The sequence below is a fragment of the Acanthaster planci genome, linkage group LG15 (genome assembly GCF_054643075.1).
Source record: "Acanthaster planci isolate LZ-2023a linkage group LG15, COTS_SCS, whole genome shotgun sequence".
NCBI lineage: Eukaryota > Metazoa > Echinodermata > Asteroidea > Valvatida > Acanthasteridae > Acanthaster > Acanthaster planci.
In genome coordinates, this window is record NC_141791.1 from 6262075 (window position 1) to 6279953 (window position 17879).

The following is a 17879-nucleotide window of genomic DNA, read 5'->3' on the forward strand; positions in this document are numbered from 1 at the left end:
CTCAACCTCAGCAAACGTGGGTAGCAACAGAATAAATAAGAGTGCACGATATCATGGATAGTACCGTATCTCTCTCTCTCTCTCAAAATTATGTTTGGAAATTGTTTTAAAAACACAGACACGAGCAATTCATCAGTCGTCAACCTTGTTAATGAGTCCACAACGGCAGTGTTATAAGAAGCTCTTAAGTTAGTGAAAAGGTTTCCCAAAAACATCCAGAAAAGTATTGTGTCATTTTTATCACTGGAAATGATACCCATGTCAAAACATCAATCTTAAGGAGCGCCTGGGCATTTTGGCTGTATCTGCCCAAGAATAAATAGAGAGTGACTGTTAACTAATCACTACACCGAGTCATTTCTGAAGACATCAAAAAACAAAGAAAATAGCATCATAATAGCAAAACGGCAATAAGGATGACAGGTTAATTTCAAGACTACTTATGATGTTACTACTTCGGCCTATGTTTCTTCTCTTGTGCTGCTGTGGCTTGGATGCATCAGAAGGTATATTCGTTACCAGCTCGACAATACCGGCGATTAAAAATAGTGCGCCTCCAAGAGTTTGCCATGCGTTGACCAATCACAGTGCGTGAAAACTGTCGACCCTTTCCAAACGCGCATTGGGTCGACAGATTTTGCGCACTGTGATTGGTCAACGCGTTGCAAACTCTCGGTGGCGTACTATTGTGAAACGCCCGTATTGAGGCCCCCAACGAGTTGTTCGCTAAATAAGTCTCTCATTTAAATCTCCATACAAATCGTTTCCATTTTTCCGAAGGAGGGGGAAGTCACCAGAACTTGTTGCGGGCAAAGTGTCCTTCTGATGTGAAAACGCGTTAGCGATGGGCACATGCACGCGTTTCCAGTGGTAACACACTTGTCGGGAAAGAAACGGAGCTAGCGCTGTCGGCGCCACCAACAGCAGCGACGCACCCGTGTTGTTTTAGGAGTTTGCCCGGGACCCGGCGCTGGCTGGGAGTGGAGAGCAGGTGGTAAGTTTTCAGCTAACCAATTGGTAAATTCGACCATTAGCGTCAGGTTGCCCTCGGTAGCGAACTGCTGACGGGTTCAAGACATGTTTATATCTTTAAAGAGTTGCAGAATCATGTTTTACTGTACATTTACATATGTAGGAGGAAAAGGAATGCGGTGACAACAGCGTGCCCAGTCCATTTATTCAAGATTGTTCCTTGTGAACCGCGACCTCTTGTGGACCCTTGCGGTTACTACTGGAGGATTAATGTCTTGATGGACAGAATCATAACTAATTTCGATGAACATACTTTGTTTGGGTACCAAAGTTTGCGCTGCCCTGGATGCTGCGAATTACTGCTGAGAAAATTCTCAGATACAAATGAAGCTCTGACAAGGACTTGTTTTAATTGCTTGGTAGAGCGGTGTTGTAACGTTTCTTGCCAATGGGTACAGGCATGCATTTTTAATTAATGATATCCTCTAAAAATTCGCTCTGAGAGTTGATAAGTTTGCCCCACACTTAGGCAAAATGTTTCAAAATGGTGCATTTTTACCCGAACCAACCAAGAAGTCGAGGAAAGCCCATACCAGTTGTCGACATGTTTTCGACCAACCTACTGCATGACCATCGCATTCGTTGAAGAGAAACGAAGGAAACAAAACAAAAACCCAACAACAAAACAATGTACTGTGGTGTCGTTGATGGAAATAAGGGCAATACCGAGAAGCTCGAGATGAGATCAGATGAAATAAATGACTCAGTGGTAATTTTTGCAACTGGGGAAAAACTTTTTTATCTGTAACCCTATACAGCGCCGTAGCCAGCTGAGCCCGGGGATTATTTTAGCTGGGGGTCAATTTACTATGAAACACTCGGCCAGGTGTAATGCAACTGGATAGCCCCAATCGTGATTCTTCTTTCGGGGGGCGATATCTTTGGTTACACTAAGCGGGACTTAACACACAATTGGAGTAGTCCAAACCCTTTAATTAATTCAATAACCATAAGAAAAAAATGATATCGAGCCCCGCCATCGGTTTGAAAGCTGGCGACCTAACTGTCAACAGGATCTGCACTGTGGACCCACTGGGGCGGGACACATGAGACAAGTCACTCTGTCACGAATTCTAACAGCTATTCGAGACCGGCATTCGCGGCCAGCGTACAGTGCTACGAATTTGGTATGAATTATATAAAGCTTATTGTAATCTTATACACTCGAATCAACATTTCGTATTTGGCTACATGCATTGTCGGAAAATGTTCTAGATGTAACGGGCCCACTTCAAATAAAAGTGGTATTCAGCCAAGAAAACAAGTGAACACTAAACAGCAAACTCAATAATAAATGTTTTTGTGACATTTTTATGTTGAAAAGAAAAAAAGAGATGAAAGCCAAATATGAATTCACAACGAGATGGGCAGAAATTGCGTGAGTGATATCAGGTGCCAGCGCACGGCTCCTAAACAGGGGGATACACCCCCTGTCAGTCCTGGCCTCATAGCTTGTTTTGTCTATAATTGATTAAATTTCGGAGCCCTGCAGGCCAGGCCAGGGCATAATAGTCGGAAAGGGTGCCCCGGGTTATCCCAACGCCTCGCAGGGAGAGGGAGCGAGACAGAGAGGGAGAGAGAAAGAGAGAGAGAGTGAGAGAGAGAGAGAGAGAGGGGTGGTGTTGAGGCGCTGGGAGCTATTATCGCTAGCTTGGGCTACAGAGCTTCGGTCGTAGTTGCATGTGCCATAACCGCGAGCCACCTACGCGCACACTACAAGTAGGTATATGGGCCTACCAAAATAAGAAACGGCCGGTAATGTTTCCCGCCGTTTTTTTTTTCGTGAAGTATTTGTCGATGATTTGTTCTCTGTCTAATAGAAATTTCATCACGTGGTTTCTTCTCTTTCTTCTTCTTTTTATTTGTTCATCGACGCAAACTACCCCTTCCGTCTTAAATTTTTGTCCGTTCCTTTGTAACAAATCTAAAAGTCTACACAGTTGGCTACAAATTATATTTTGTTAATTATTTCTGGAGCACTCTTATTTCTCTGTTAGCGTGCGACCTTGCTGAATTATGTATCAATTTGACAATATCACACACTTCACGTGCGTTTGTGACGATACCATAAACGTGTTTCATGAGTTTGCATTTCAAAGCTTTTTAAAGCCAGCCTACTTGCAAATTGGATGATTAGGCCTGCCAGTCTGTTTGTAGGTCGCGCATGGGATTCATCTAAAATTTCTCAGCCGTCTTTTGTTGAATAACTGTCTTTGCCCATTCGATTCTGGCCTCTGCTTTTTCATAATTTTCTCTCCCACTCCCCAACCCCTAACCCATTTCTCGTCTTCGTTTTTCATTCATTTGCGGCCTTTTCTCCGTCTCTGGGTTTTAATCATGGCAAAAAGCTAGCCCGGGGAACCGAGACAAACAGTGCAAATAGTCGATGGGAGTGGGCCGGTCGCCCGCAGTCACCACCCGATCAATAACTGTTAACTTAAATTTGACAGCGAGCGGCGAGCGTGGCTGGGGCCGGGAGGGCCACGGGACGGTTCGCCTTTTGAGACGGGCAATCCTGCCTTTGTAGTCCCTGGTGCGGGCTCTGAAGGCACACACCAACGCAAGCCAGTTATGTATCTTAAGACACATGAGGCATTACGAAATTAGTGTTAGACGTGACTCAAGTTAGCTAAAGCCAAGAAATTGAAGGCAGGTCGTGGCGGCTTGAAGTGTAGGAGAAGAGCGCTAGGACGGGCAGAGATGAAAGCGATAAAATGCGAAAGGAGGACAAATAGCAGACAACCCCGCCGGCGGTCCATCGCCGGTGCTTTTAGTATCGTCTGTTGGAGCTGAATTCGGTTACGGCCTCCTCGAGCTCCTGCACACAACGGGTTCTAAAAACCAACTAAAGGAGGACTGCTCGGAAGGAGAAAAAAATCCGGATCGCCTTTCGTCTTGGCGATCGATAGGAAGAGATGCATGAATTACATGGGGGTAGACCCACAGATAGACAGCGAGGCAAGCTAGACTCACCGGCACAAGAAGCCATCTCGTGCAGGCCGAACAACAGTCACCTAATGTCCTCTTGGATTTCGATTCAACTTTTTTTGGCCATCTTCTTCTTCTTCGCCGACTCTGGGATTAAGACAAATTGCCCCGAGGGTATGCGCATCTTAAGAGAAGTCCCGAGGCCGACTGCAAATTCCAGGCACATTTGCATCATATTTTATTCATAATTTCTTAATTACCACGCGGGTAAAGCTTTGAAGAAAAAAGAAAGCAGACCTCGGTCGCACCTTATAACTGTGGATCCATGAAGACTATACCTATTTCGACTAGTATGCAGTGCATTGAATTCATAATTAATACTCTGAAGAAACAATATTACTCTTACACATCATTTAATGAAATGAAGTTTCAACGCCCCCCCCCCCTGTTTGATTGGTACGGCACGTCTCCTGTCTTGTGGCAAAACTTTCCGTGAGTTAGATATTCAGTTCCTTCAAGTATGGCAAGCCATAAATGTCAACAAAGCCACTCTACTTAACGTTAATCCAGAATACAGAAGAAAACAACTTCCAGAAAAAACAACATCAACAACAAAAAAGCACACCAAGGTCGGAGAACCCTCCGAGGCTCCAAGAAATCCCAAGAGGTACAGGTTTTATTGTTTTGTGGTATTAAAGTGGCTGCCTTTCTCGTCCGAAGAATGGGACAAAAATCACGTTCACGGGAGTTATTTCCCGGTTATAAAACGCCCTATCTGAAGGCTGATCTTATACAAGCAAGTGTACTGGTTCAGCGGGACCCCCCTTTTCCCCCAAGAGCGGTGCGGTGACGCAAGAGCGCCTGAGCTGCACGCAAACATGTCGGCGGAAGCCTTTAAGAAAATATTCCAGACAATTTCAAAAGAAACGTATCTAGGTTTGCCTGCCCACAGGCACTGTTTCAATAACTTTTTTTTCATTCTTACTTACTCTTAATGACTCGTCATGAACAATACAGCTTTTGCTCACGAGATACAGAACTGTGGATCATCTCGAGTAATGCACGCAAACAATGCTCGATCAACATTTACTAAGGTTTTCCAATGTGCCTAGTTTTCTTCGAAAATATCAGGTCATTAATGTTTAAGAGTTTCGGATGACTTGGATGCCACAAAGTTATGTTTTGATTCATAAGAACTTAGGAGCAGTAACTAAAAGAAAGTTCACACCAGCCTCTATCCTTAAAGCGGGGATCAAATACTCTTATGGGTGAACTTAAAACAAAACCCGAGTCTGACGACAATTGAAACAGAGCAGCCAGATAAGGCACACTACACCGCACTTGATCCAGAAATCTTGGCAAGCTCAAATCTTGATTCAAATCTCGGGGCGAAAAAGCGGTTATGTATAACGTCAACAAAGCAGCCGTGACTGCCGGGCAGTTTCCTCTAGAAGGCGCTTGAAGACTATACTTGACAACAACACTTTACAGGACACGATGGTCCTTGGCGGTAACGTGGGACAAGGGAAGTGGCCTTTCGGGCGTGAGCGGCCGTTTGCCGACTGTGGCCGATCACCCGCGGATTACCGGGCCGAGTGACCCGCTCTCAGACTGACTCGAATGAACCGGTTTGATTGGACAGCTCTACTGTTTCACCAGTTCGTCACTTATTCAAAAGACCCGATCACGCGGTGACCCACAGGCCAAGTTCAGTGGCGCGATCTTGTGTTGTTCGAGTGAGCCAATCACTGTCCGATCTCCAGCAACGTGACCTGATTATATCCATCAGTTTTGATTGACCCAAATATCGGATAAAATATATCCCATTGTTGGTCAAAAGACCGAATGGCCAGGTCAGGTGTCACACCCGTCGACCCTATCCACTATTCTTTCTTTTATGAAAGCAGTGTGTCTTGGTTGGTAAAGTTTGAGCCGATGCACTTTCAAGAATGTTTCACCATTTTTGTGTCGAGACAACTTTGATAATTGTTACCTTGACTAAATTTTGGTTTAAGCGATTTGAGTAATAAAACGAATTCTTATGAAAATTGATTGTTGTCAGTTCAAGGGAGGTCAACCATGCTTTTTTCACAAAATGAATCTATGCGATATTTGGAACTTGGAACTAGAATATTTTGAGACTTAATTCAGACTTTTTCAAGAAATTTCCGTCAAATAATGAGATGGTTTGAGCCACTTGCATTATAATAAAGCCTCTGTCGGAATGAATTTTTAAAAAAAAATCCGCCCAAACACCCATCCCTGAAACAGCAGATTCAGTGTACAAAAATCCCCAAATGCCGGAGAGTTCCCTGCGTTAGGCTTGCCTGGTCACGTACCGAGAAGTTCACCGAAGCCACATTTTAACAAAACAGACACAACAGCGAGAGGAGTGGGGGTGACGAAACTGGCTCCCGGCTATGACCATTCGGTGTTACACCCTTTTAACCAACACGGGCTTATGTCAACTTGCTGGAGCCACAGCCCGTTACAGTTTCTGTTATATTTTCCCGTACGGCCGGACCGGTTTTTATACTTTGAAGGGAAAGGTGTAAAGGTGCGAGTGCTTTGTCGAGTCACAGCTGTGTTGTACCTTGGGGCAACCAAACAATGTTAGACTACACAAAACCTGTCGGAGCAAGGAAGTATTTTATCCAATCTTAAGCGATGTGCATCGAGATAAGATATTGTATCGCACAATGAGAACAAATTGATCCCCGAAAAAAGACCCCTTCAAGCTGTACGGCTATGCCATCGAGTTCTGAGTTTATTATTTCAATAAACTCGAAATTGTTGTGTGATTCGCGAAAAGATTTCATTCACATAAGTTTTTTTTTCTTTTTCTGTTTTGTTTTATTAAATGATCAAAGTGTGGTAGAATGTAAACGCAGGTCACGCTCAAGAACATCACACAGTTTTGGGGCCTGCTTGTAACTGGGTTTTGAGGCCACAAAAAATCCATATTCCTATGCTTGTGTTTTCATTCTGGCCACAGGACGACGGGAAACAATGAACAAAACGTCTGTTCACAGCGCAACGCGTCTGCTGGGAGGGGGCCACCGGAACAACGCATGCGCCAAATTCATGGCCGCCAGCCTTTCCATTTCCGAAACCGGTCCAGCCTCAACAGCAAGATTTCGACAGTAACCGAATTTGAAACGAGCGGTGGGCTTGGCGTAATGGAAGGGGGGCGGTTACGGGGCGCAACTGGTCGATCGTTTGGATTAGTTCAGTTATGTCTAAAATTTCGTTCATTCCGTGAGAAATTAGATCAGGCCATCGATCAGGCAAAATGGCAGGAACGAGACACGCTGCTAGCAACAATTTCGTGCTTTTCCCCGCCCCCCCCGTATAAAAATAAGGCAAGATATCGTCTGCAAGAGGCCAGACCCTACAGTGTGACATGAAAATTGCACAACCTTTACGGAATTTTACTGTCCTAGTTTTTTTTTTCTCCAGGTTAACATACCCAGACACATTCGATATGCTCTCTGAAGTAAAATCGACTCGACAATCCCGGAAACTTTTAGACAAGGAGCTTCCAAAGCCGGAAACATAAGAATCGAAGAAATTTGGTACCCGCGGATCACATGTCCCTTCTAGTCCTGGTTTAAACGCTGAGCTCTATCTCACATATTCTGTTGGTCCTTCAAGGTAACAAGATAATTGACGCTTTAAACTGCAAGGAGCGTGTGCCTTTTAATGTGTCAAAAATCTTGAGACAGTAGAGGGGAAACTCTTTCTAGTCCTTTGAATGAACTCCATCCGATTGACTAATCCCTTCAAGTGATTTCTTTAAAAACACTTCTCTATTTCACATGAGAGCAAGTTTGACTGCGTCCCAGTCGTTAAGTGGCTGATTAAATGAGAATATTTTGGCAATAAGATATTCATGCAAAGGTAACATTGTGAAGGCCTCCCATTTAAGATAATTCGATAAGGACAGCATTGATATGCGTGCAGAAATGTACGCTAGTGTCTGTGCACAACTTTTTATTTCTTTGCAAATTGTAAATCTTCTTTTGATTTCGTATTCATAACTTTTGTCCTCAGTTCTAAAATGTTTTCCAAAACTTCGAAGAACACCCTTTCGATCATCTATTGCTCGAGTGAATACACCAAAATAATACCGGCATATTAATGTTTTAGAAATGCCTTTGGTTTACAAATTATAATTTTGTGAGTGGTATATTAATTGACAGTCAGTAAATGGCATCGCAAACAAGGCAACGAGACAAGGTCGCAAACGCGACCTTACTTATAAAATTTGACCAACATCTGAGAATACTTTTCGACTAAAATTTGATATTTTACAATCAATGGACCCACACCTTGCACAGTTTGGCCATTTTAGACACTGATCTGTGATGATAGTAATGACGATTAAGTGAGTAAAAAATTAGTCACAACATCATAATCTCGACACCGTTTCTGATACAACTGGTATCAATGTCGCAATAAATGAAGGAACGAAACCTAAGAACTTGATCATGATCCCTTGGTTTATCCCCTAAATTGGGCATTATGCGGGTCCATTATTTTTCATTATCACCTAAGTCCTCTTTACTGATTATAAGCAGAAGTCCACAACTGCTGGGAAACGTAAGCGGACGTCGATTTCACTGTACTGTTAAAGAAAGTACCAGATATATTGAGTCGTATTAGCCTTGACATTCAGACGCAGCGAACGGCTGCATTTGCGATGTCACTGATTTCGTTCAGCGCCATTTTTCAATACTCTCTCGTCAACTCAATCGTTCCTGCGCTCTGATGCAAGTGCAAAGGGAATTGGAGGCCCCCCTCAAAAAAAGAAAACATTGCACAAAAATCCCCCCCCCCCTTCAAAATGTTCATGTGACTACGCAGGGCGTCGAGTTTTCAACATGGGGCTAAAATGTTCGGGTTTTTATTCGCAATTCTGAGTCAGCTTTGAATTTCATAACGAAACCTAATAATTGGTGATTAGATAAGAACAAAGGAGCATGTGGAAATCTGATCTACCAACAAATCAAACAGTACCCTTCTTTAAGTGTATGGTATTCTATTGAAAAGCCGTACTAGTCATATACAAGTCCTCATCTGCTATTCTTGCCTATAGTACAAGTCAAGGGACAGTGAAGCCACAGATGCATTTGTCAGAAATGATTAACGAAAGACTTCTCTGCGCAACGCAACCCAATCTCCCGGTGAGAGAAAAAGAGACGTGAACGAGAGAGAGGAAGAAACAAGGGGGTCCATGATTTCCCATGCCAATCTTTTTTACCCTGGCGTTGATCTGACATGGCCGTAATGTAATTACGGCCACGGAAGACAAATAAAGTGATCTCAGAAAACATCATTCTCCCCTCGCGGCCAGACACGAGTAAAAGGCAGGAATGATAAAAACAAAGAAGAAGAGGAAGGAGAAAAGAGTATATCCTCTGCCTTTTCGGAGAGCGGAGCAAATTTCCAAAGTTGTTGCGCGGTCACACCACGCCGGGCCGGGGGCTTCATGAATAATGCATGACAAATGTGGAGGTGCTGATGGGATGGACGGCCGGGGCCCGGTAAGACAAAACACCGCCGACCGGGCTTGCTCGGTCGCTAATGACACAAGATCCCAACTTCTGCTCGCCAAATCGAGATTGTATCTTGCTCTCGATAAATCCGCGATTGGGGGGAGCCTTATCGACATCAAAATGTGCATTAATTCCTGGAGGGAGAGAAAAAAAATCTCCGCTCTGGGATAACTCTTCCAGAGACAGTGGGGGGGGGGCGTTTCGAAGGCTCAAGCACATCTCAAAATAAACGGACGGCCAGATCACAAGGGTATCAAGCATAAATCCGGCGAGGATCCACAACCGCGGGTGTACATCTGCGTACGGATACAAGGATGATTTCGATATTAGCACAGACTGGCACAGTGAAGTAACAGCCAACAAGCCGAGCCAACAAGTTGACTGGTTCATTCTATCCACGAAAAACGTGGACTATGAAAAGTAGAAGAACCTAAGCCGTCTGAATTATGATGCCCTAAATTGTTTATCTGCTTTCTACTACGAAAAGACTTAGGAACAGGAGAAGCATTTGTACATCAGCAGGCAAAAGCATTCTGCTGTTTAATATAAACTAAATGTAAAAGTAAAATATCCAAGAGTATTTCCCTTGGAGGAGAACTAATTCATAAAAGACTGATGAAAAAATGAGAAAGATGGACAAAATTATTGAAGAAAACAGCTTTGATTTTAAGAACGTTAATATGTATATATTGTCAAAGGTGTTGACTACCGTAAATATAAGAAGAGGCAACGATCAAAGTAAAAAGACAGGGGGTAGACAGCCAAGATCCACGTTGGCATAACTACTGATCTGATAGACACCAAGATCAAAATCTGGGGAGAAAATAAAGGAACCGAAGAGCAAACAGAGGGACAAAGAGGCGACTCCCGGCGGGGAAAACGGTCCAAGGAGAGGAGGGCTTGGACTCTAGAGTCTGCCTCATTAATTACGAGGCCAGAAAAATCACAAGTCATCTCCCATTGCTGGCCCTCAGTGGCTGCGATGTTTACTCCCCGATCAATCCCCTTGTCAAAAAAAGAAGAAAAAAAGAATAAACAGCGAACTGGCCGGAATTATATACACACTAGCCGCCTCGCATGAGGCAGTTTACCCTTTAAGATCCGATTTTTATGTTACCGTTCCTGGCCTGGCGCGCGCGCGCGAGGGAGAGAGACAGAGTGGAGGATGCACATCGAACCGTATGAATCATCCAACGACAGTTGTGTACACTCTTCAGATCCTGGTTACACCGTCGATAAAGAGCCCGCAAAGCGTTGATTGCTCGCTGAGAAGATACAAGAACAGCAGCTAAGTCAGAGAGCGTTCCATCTTCCCCTTTTGGATTCCCCCCACACCAGTCTTTTTTTAGTAGGAGGGGTGGGGGGGGGTTGGGGCGAGAAACTTGAAGTAATTGGTCGGCAAACAGCCAGGCGAGGCTTGTGTAAACGCGCCAAGTACTCGCTGGAAGTGTCAGAAGATGGCAAAGTGTTGCCGGTCGAAGGGGGGGGGGGACACAGCTAGATGTCGTTGCCTATAACCTTAACGCCTAGCCTCTTGCCAACCCCTCTCAAGACTTCCGTTGGCTGGAGGGGCCGACCCTTAAGGCTGGAGAGACAAGCCCAGCTGCCTTGTGCATTAGCAAAAAAAAAAGAAAAAAGAACAAAAAGGAAATCCTTGCAATATAAATCTTGAATTTGACGACAAAAGTTCCACTTTGGCCTAATTCTGAGCGTGGGCACGCAGTTGTTCTACTAAATAGACGAGTGAACGAACAATGGTTTATGGACCTCATTAACAATCAGCCATTGTGAAACAGGGTTAATATTCATTTAGTTTGTATCAATTCAATGTTAATAGGTGGCCTTCTATAAAACAAAAGTCGGCCATTAATTAACAAAAATTAGTAATACATCAGAAAACCAAAGTACTTAGCCTTTTTCGACCACACGAGACCGGAAGGGTATACATCTTTTCTCGAAGAATGAAGAGAAGGAAGTGTGTTCTAACTCAAGTCGACACACATGGATTTTGGATTCCTATAATTGCATTCTTTGAATGAAACATGAATCATAATTTAACAGGAAATTTGCTGAACTGGAGCGCTTAGGCTCCGTCCACGAGATTGGTTAAAGTACGCCGTTTCCACGGCTGGACAACGTTCGAACTCCAACTGAAGAAGGGGAAAAAAACCCTCTGCATTCGTCATAACCCTAAATTCGTTTTATACCGATAACGACGTCACGGATCGATCCAGGGTAACCCAAGCCCCATGTTGTCTGTCAAACTCGGGGAGTTTTGGAGTGCGCGCTCGATCGGCCGACAGCTCGACCTGGAATGGGGAGGAATTGATCGGTAGCCGAACTCAATCCCCGCCGGACCATCTCCGTTTTCGTCCCCCCTAAAAATCCTTGCCCGACTTATCTAGATTCGCCGTTCCTCCGCGCGGTAACAGGAACCGCTGAGCGAGGCGTAAGGTGCGAGTTAATCATTTGAGACAGGGCAGGCTAAATTACTAACGATTGCCTCGTGTGGAGTTGGCCAAACATCCTTAACCGTGAAGCGAGAAAGAGGGGGGAGAGAGATGGATTTGGCTAAATCGTGTTGGGAAAGTGCGCCAAAAGTTCGCCTTGTTCATTTTCCTAATTATCCGTCTGAAGTGATCCTCGCTAGCCACAGTGAATGCACGCATTCACAAACTTATACGCCTCTCATCAAACCCTAACCAAACGGGAGAAACTGTTCTCAAACGTTTATCAAGCGTCCGTATCCACTCTTATCCAACCTGGTTCGACTGTTGAATTTTAACTACACTGACAATTCTTACACATGTATGCATATATCATATGGAAACCATAGTGTAGGCTCGTTCAGTGACTTTAAATTCCATTACCACTGGTTTCTCAATGTACTTGGGAGGTCACCACTTTTACGAGCGCAAGGGCGCGGCATAGGGTCGCTTGGCCATACGTGTCAAGGCTTTTGTAAAATACGGTCAGATTTTTGGGCGGGAACTTATACATGTCACTTCCCAGCAACCAATCTCACGGTAATTTTTATCACTCCCTGCCTGTCCAGGATGCTAAAACTCCTCACCAAGGACACTGCGCAGACACCTTTCTGAGAAATTCCGATGGCGGTAAACAAGGTCGAGCAATCTGCGGAAGTTTCAAATAAGGTTTATTTTGGGCCGAACGAAAAGTTCGAAGTTAGCTGTCATCAGTGCATTTAAGGCCTTGGTTTATGGTTGAGGTACTTTGACTCTTTTAGTCTGGTGATTTGTAAAAATGAAATGGAAATGAAAAGTCTAGCTTCTCCTACTATTGCTCATCTCTTGTTATCACTAGAAGTTCTAAATATATCCCATTAGAGCGTCGTCTAGTTTCGTTTTGATTTTTTCTTCTTTTATGGTGGCATTGTGATGGCAGTGTACGGTAACATACGATTTTAACTTACAATAATCCACGAGTATTTCATGACAGCCGAAAATTTTGCATTTACATGTAGTTCGGTTCAACTGTATTGGGTCAGACAGGTATTATTTCATGTAACGGCAAGACGGCAAACAGACTGGCATTTTCCCGTAACGGTGTAAACATCTTGTCTTTAGTTCAAACCAAGTAATCCACTGGGTTCTAAAATTTCAATTACAGAATCTGAGACCACGGGTTAAGTCAAACCTAACACGACAGAGTAACGCACACAGCTACAAAAACAGACTCGGAGCGCTGCACTCGATACACCGCCTCCACGCAATTACCAAGTTTTTCTGGTGTAGGGTGACAATGGCGAAAACTTCGTTCCGTCAAGTTTTGGCCTAAGCTTCCTGGGCAGAAGGCCCTGCTTAGCAAGGCCCGAAGGGACGCGATTTTTTCCTTGTCCGATCGGGTTGGGTATCCATCTTGTCCCCTGGACCATGCCGGTGGTCAGTCGCTAAACGTGCACCGCATACCTTTACCGTACAGTGGCCGACGAGTGAACTTTTTTTCGCTGTATTCTACCTAACCGCACAGTGAATCGAATACGGACTTACCAGAAGACCCATGCAGGCATGTATACTTTCAACATCCCGAGGGAGACTTCGATCACTTTTAAGTTCTATCTGGACAATAACATGTTGAAATCGAGCCTCATTTGTTGAAAATCATCACTGATTGTGCACATATATATTAGGTATGTTCTACTCAAAATGTACGTGCGATTGCGTGAACGTACTCCTTATTCATACAGTAACAAAGCCAGTGGCTTTGTGTCATATATGAGAAGCATGAAACAAGTAGTAGTTTTCTATCAGGGTGTAATTTACCGCTCATTTTTTATGTTCAGCGATTTCAAGACCACAATAATACATCTCTTGTGGTCGACAGAGAATCCAGCACTTTCCAGATGTAATTTGTCATCGTCGACACCCACTTCGGCCCCAGCTGAAAGGCAACGAAAGAAGCATAAATTCTGAAAGTGCGGTTGACAATTTCGAGCTTTGGTGAAACCACAAAATGTGCCACTCAAAAATCGGTGCTGGTGGTGAAAGGAGGTAAAATAATGAACAGCAACGATTCGCTAATGGACAGGGGACACCACAAGAGGCTCTGTACATGACACATTCTTGATTGGTTAGTTCCATGTACTGTCCCATGCAGAAGGTTTCACTTCCAAGTTCCATTCGCATGGCACAATGGGCATTGAAATGTGGGCCGAGATTAAACGTCATAAACAGACTAATAACATGTAAAGTGCACACCATTTTTTGTCAGTGCAGAAGGCAAAGAAAATGCTTTTCATGATCTTGAACACAATGAATCCTTTACAGTAAGAAGTGTACGTTCAGCTCCTAGTTTGATATTCGACGTTAAGAGTTGTCTACGGAGCGTACATCACACGGCGAGAAATGTTTCTTTAAAAAAAAAGGACAAGAAAGGGAGAGAGGAATCAACGCGGAGTCAAATCAGCTGTGCGGTGATGATGTCATGGTCATACTAGGGATTACATAATAGGAATGAGGTGGATAGCGATATCAACGACCAAAACAAAACGATTACTTGGTTTTACGACATGAGACAAATATTTGTGCCCTCTGTGTCCAATTATTAGAGCAGGCTTTGAATTGACCTCAAGTCTCGTGTGCTCTTAATTTGCAATTTCATTCCAGCGTGAGTTATCTTTGAATTGTGTTGACATTATTTTGCTTCGGCTTGTAATCATGAGGATTTCGCGCACAGAAATGAACAACAGCCCATTCGCCTTTTACCCTCTTGCATATTTTTAATCACGCATGGGACGGTAAATTGGCGAAAGCACGCACCGTCTTGAATAGGACGACTCGTTGTAAAATACTGTATGTGAATACAATTCCCATGGTAATGAAACATGAAATCAAACCACGCTGTTCCTTGGGAAAAATGCATGGAAATGAAGATGTACCTTTACCGCAATATCACCCCTTTTCTCAGTTTTTCAACGTCGGACTGAAGTCAATATTCCCAATATAAGTGCTTTCAAATGAGCTTATGTTCAGGAGGCACTCTCCTTCGTAATGAAAATGTGCAACTTTCAGACTAACAGTATAGTACAAGGAGCTATCCGCCACGGTGTACATATTATTTTGTTTCCAAGAGCGCGCTTCGCTTCTGAACAACGCGAGGTCGGTGCCAAAGTCACTGCGACACACAATGCCCAGTCACGGTGGTCTCGCGGGGCCACGGCGGAGCGGGAAAAGACGAGGCTCCGGCGGTAAATGCGGGGAGGGAAGTCCGATTTGCGGCGGCCCCTCCTCCACCCATAGAACCCGAAGCCCTCTGGGAACACCGGCCTAAAACGGTAGATAATACCCCCGCTTTACAGTCTGACGGCAGCGGCCATGGTCGGACAGCGGGGCCTCCCGTGCTCGCCTAGTTAGGTGAATTACGGGGCTTGGCGATTTGATACAAATTCAATTGTGAGGGGATATGTCATGCATGAGAAGATAACAGCCTCAACCAACTGCTCCCCGTGTACGTATTCCAAACCATTTTGCCTCTGACAAATTGAAAAGGAAACATAAGGACTGTGGACCTGCAAACCAGTTAATGGCCAACCTGTACCACTTAAAGTGAAGGACAAAGGATTTCAAAAGAATGAAATAAATGTACCACGAAGGCAGAAAAAAGGTCACCTCCCGTCCCCTCCAGTTTGCATTATGTCATCTGTATTATTCTGCTAGTTCATGATCTAGAATTTGATTCTCGAAGACTTTTTGAGCGTTTCCTAAAATCCTTTGATTAAATCTTGCATGAAAGGTACACTTTAAAAAGAATGATATTTTTCCATGTTTCCAACAGTTATTTCTTAAGCATTCATGTTGGTAAATCGTGCACTTTAACCAGCTTATGTTTTTCTTGGTCATTCACAAGTCGCTTGAAGAAAACACGATGACTTGTTCACGATAACCATGACATTTAACCATGCTCCTAGATTTTACCCCCAAAAAAAGGGAACGCGCGAAATGAGCTGCGTATTATTCCCTGTTCCCGATTGCCAGCCCCCCAAATCGTGTCAAATATTTGTTCTTGGGCCGGTTAAGAGAAACTCCGTTTGTTCAACGACTCCGCCAGGAGTTGTCAGGGGGCCCAGTCTCGACGTGAGCGAAATCGGACGGCTGTACCGGAACGCACGGGGGCTATTAGCGTGTCGGGTGTCGTCCGAGCGGTTAAGAAAAAAAATGGGGGCTGACAGGCGAGGACCCGGGCCCGGGACGCGGGGCTGAGCTTGGCCTGGTGCGGTCATCAATACTCGGCAGCGGTGCTTGCTAGACTGTTTGTCAGGCCGGAGTGGCGTATTGTGTGTTTGAGCCGCGCCATTAGGTGTTGACACTGTGCTTTAGGTGTGAGCGAGGTGTTTAAGTGGGTTTCCAAAGCGCTCGTCAAGACAAAAATACGCAAACACTAATACCTAGACCACACAGTCATCAACACCTCCGCAATCAATACAAAAGCAGCACATTTATGACCAAGTTCAGGCAGGGAATAGGTGAAATTATGTAGCGTCCACATTTACTAAGCCACCTTGACAAGTACGGAAAAGAGGACTGTGACTTACTGTGTCGTATTTCAGAAGACGGAGTTCATCCAACACTGTACATTCGGAACTAAATCCAAACGGCGAGGCCGAATTTAAACTAAGAAATGGCTGTGGCCGCTGAAAGCCCCCTCTCTTATATATTATCAGCCCAAGACAGTGTGTCGTGACAAAATTAAAATTCATGCCAAAACTTCTTTCATCAAAATAGTCTTTGACCGGTTATGGATGCGTGGCAGCGCAAACGAGTAAATCGTGCCGTTTGGCGCGTACTGTCTTGCCGGCAAATCGGTGTGCAGCACGTTTTTGTCCCTGTCTGCTGATGCTAGGGAAGACGGTGTGTCTGAGGCCTTTGTCTTGGCCTATGGTCTCCAATTAACCCCCCGAAGGGTCACAAGAGAAGAAAAGGATGGGAAATCTTGGCTTTGACTTAAAATGTTTAAACCAAGAGAGTTAAATTTATTAGACTCACCCAGCTATCGAAAAGGAGACAAATAGAAAAAAATCAACTGAGCTGTTGGCATTATTTTACACGAAGGCCGGCTTAAGAAGACAGCAATATTTTATAAACACAGTATTCAAAATGACCTCATATTTCACATCAAAAATTTAAAATGTTCATCCGACTGCATTACCCCCCAATTCAGTTATTTCGATCAAAGACTTAAAAGAGTAACTGGCCTTGAATTCTTCAGGTTAAGTTTCAATAAATTATTGTTAAAAGAATAACGTTTACAAAACAGCATGCTTCATAAGAGCGTTACAATAAAAAAGCGATTTTTGCTCGTTATTGTGCCAATAATCAATCACAATTAATAAACTGATTAAACAGAAAAAAAAATCTATTATTTCACTTTTTTGCCTTGGTTACAAAAAAACACTTTTCGGGGTCGGTGAAAAATGAAAGCGGTGTGGTTTTTTAATGCCGTAAACTTTTGCGTGGACACGGAGTTGGCACCCCGGCCAGACTTGCGCGGATTGCATACGGCTGCCGTAGATGTTTACCGAAATCTGCGCGAAACACTCGACATAATTATGTATGCCTTTGTGCAAACAGAAATGGGTGTTCGATCAGTGTCCGATAGCGTGCGTATTTTACGATTCTTTTGTTCAGTTCAAAAGCTTATTAAATGAGCCTTTCACTATGATTTTTTTTTTGGGGGGGGTTCCAGCATGAAATCCGTTGTGTTAATGTTGCATTAATACGACCAAAGATATTTGGTTATAGTACGCTGGAAACAGATCGTGGATTGGACTCGAGCGTGATAGATGTTTTCAATCCATGTTAAACATTAACGCCTGACAGTCACATACAGCGTACTTTGTCCTCG

General features: G+C 44.0%; 1 protein-coding gene across 5 annotated transcripts in view; it reads right to left on the bottom strand.

Annotated features, from left to right (window-relative positions):
- Window positions 1–17879, bottom strand: part of LOC110986180 (uncharacterized) — a 65646-nt gene that overhangs the window by 36049 nt on the left and 11718 nt on the right. Inside the window, exon 1 of one of the 5 annotated variants that reach the window (XM_022247846.2) lies at window positions 16570–16672. The exons of the other annotated variants lie outside the window; for them this stretch is intronic. The gene's annotated coding sequence lies outside the window, so the exon portion shown is untranslated. Of the gene's footprint in view, window positions 1–16569; window positions 16673–17879 lie in introns of those variants that run through there. 5 annotated transcript variants of the gene reach the window in all.